A 2,894-nucleotide genomic window follows, 5' to 3' on the forward strand; every position below is an offset into this window, starting at 1 on the left:
CACAGTTATCTAAGAGAAGACTCTCTTTTAGCAATGGGGCTTAAAAAAATTTTAATAAATTTATGCTAGTTAGATAAAATTAACTTAAAAAAAATTTTAATAAATATAAGCATCGTGGTTATGATCAAGACAAGGTATTAACTAAATGTTGTAAATCTCTAACTGTTTGATTTCTTAAATCGATTATTTCTCAAATCTAATGTAAAATTAATAGTTAACATAACTCCGATCAAAATACTGGGATACCGAACAAGGAAACTAGTCAAAAATATACATCTGTAAGCTACCATTGAAGAAGCAAGCAAAAATCTCTGAGCGATGCCAAGGCTCCTATCTCGCTCAGTCAACTTTCTTCTAACACTAAAAGTCGTAGTTGATCTATGTAAGGCTCTTTTGAGCTAGTCAAAACTAATCAAATTTTAACTAACTTTAATTCAAAAATGCAATCAAAATAAAAACGTTTCCATTCTTCAATAATTCTCATAATTTCTTTCTTAAGTAGATAAATATTTATTAACTAATGGCTTGTCTACTGATGTAATATCATGCCTGACTCATTGCACAAGTTAAAATCATCTTTTCTATACTCATCACTTAACTTTCTTTTCTTCATTACATTATTCTTTAATCTCAAGTTCCACCTTTTAGTTTTATTCCACTTAACATGATAGATAGGATTGTTTCCACACGACAAGTAAAACAACATCAACTTTCCTAAATACGCAAAGTGGGGTATATATTCTTTCTGTATTCTTTACGAGGAGTTATCAAGCCAAACTAATGAAATCTTTATTTCTTTATCTTTTCTGATATTCATATAATTAGTTACTAGTCATAAGAGAAGAAGTTCTTTAAAATTTATTAAAAATTGAATTGTTAGAAAACTCATGTATTCTTAATCGGTATAAAAAAATTGTACGATGTAATGAAGCACATCTTATATTTGATATATGTCTTTCTAGACATCAATCATCTTATAAATATATTTGCAAATATTATTTTTTGTTATCTAATCGACAAATGAATAACCTTTGACTTCTTTATATTGTCCCCATATTAAATAAATGTTTAAAATTAGTTTATATATAACATAAATTTACATATATTATTTATAACTATGTGGTTCAAATTTATCATAAAATTATTTTTTTAAATGTAGCCAGAATTTAAAGGTAATTCATCATTTGTTCTGATATTGAAATAATATTCATAAAAGTTTATTAGAGTAACGATACCTTGGAATTTTGTTTAACAATAACCATGATACCAAGTTGACTCTTTATATTGTAACACACCTAACTATGTAACTCAAATGATATAAACTATTTCATAGCTTCAGAGCTCTTATTAGAAACTAGTTTGTCACAAGAAACGTATAAATAAGTATAAATAATATACTTATAAGATTAGTAGTCACATATAGCCAAGCACATAGCCAAACAGAGAGACATGCTTGAGAGACTGAAGCCTCCGAAATAAATTAAAAAACTATATATATGCCATATGTACATTCATTATTAATACATCAGCACATGGTTGCATAGTAAACAAAATTATAGTTGATCCAGTATTTTATCTAAAAGACCCCCGAAGTAAAATTCTGGTCTTCTTGTGGATGTGAAGCAAGTCATTGGAGGTACGTGTAATACTTTATCCAATGATTTATAATGTACTGTACGTACAAATTCACTATGGCCATTGCAAAGAAATTGTATCTATCATTGAGCTAAATGAAACGATTTTAAAGATGATTAGGTTAGGTACTTGAGAACCTAAGATCAAAACTGTAGGATGATTGTATGAAACCAACTAAAGAAATAATTACCTAATACAATAGGTTAGGTACTTAAGAAACTAAGTTCAAAACAGTAGGATGACAGGATTAGGTTCTCTATGAACGTCCCACGTAAAAGATGATGATAAGATGATGAACCTATGTCGTTTTTAAGATAAGACTTTTCTCTTTTTAGAAGAATATAAGCTTGTTGCATATAATTAATAATAATATCAAAAATGTATCTAATTTTAAAAAGTCTTCAAGTAAAAGCAAATATGAGAACAGAAGAAATAATACAATTTTTAATAATAATGATAATGTTATAGACTATTTCCGTGTTACAAAAAAAAATCAAATAAACTACAATTTATTAAGATCGAATTTTAGTTTAAGTTCACATTTAATGCGATAAATTTCAAAGCTTCATCAAGAACAGAAACCACAAATATGTTAAGGCAGCATAAAAAAAGCCTATCACATATCGCACTTCATATGTGTGAACAACTATCACAGACGAAATAAATTCAATCTGTGCTGATACTAATTTGTGCGACGTTTTAAATTGGACCACATAATATATACTTATGTACACACATTTATCTGGAATAATGTGTAAGCCTCCAGACATTTATGTAAAGAGCCATTCTACGTCTCACTGAATCATAAATCAGTAACGAAACAGAGGCACAATAATAATTTTAGTTTTATTTTGTTCGTGAGATAAATATAATGTATATGCGATATATATTAGATTTAAATAACGCAGAAGAATGTGTTTATCATAAATATAAATAAACTATATAATATATAAATTTAAATATGCTTATATGTTTGTAAATATTTTTTGTTCACCAAAATATTTTCAAAATGTACTTAACACATAGACGCTGGTCTAATCCCGTTTCCAGTAGTGCTTATATGCAAATCTCTAACTTAAATTTTGAAGTGAGTGCGAGTTCGTTGGTTTGGGTTGTTTTCAATAAAAAGTTTTTTATAATAAATAAAATAAAATATATTGTTTAATGCAGTAATGAAATTTAAAATTTGTTTTAATGCAAAGATATTTTTTTATCGCAGAGATAAGTGATAATACCATATATCAATCAAAACACACAAT

The sequence above is a fragment of the Teleopsis dalmanni genome, chromosome 1 (assembly GCF_002237135.1).
Source record: "Teleopsis dalmanni isolate 2A chromosome 1, ASM223713v2, whole genome shotgun sequence".
In the NCBI taxonomy this organism is placed as follows: Eukaryota; Metazoa; Arthropoda; class Insecta; order Diptera; family Diopsidae; genus Teleopsis; species Teleopsis dalmanni.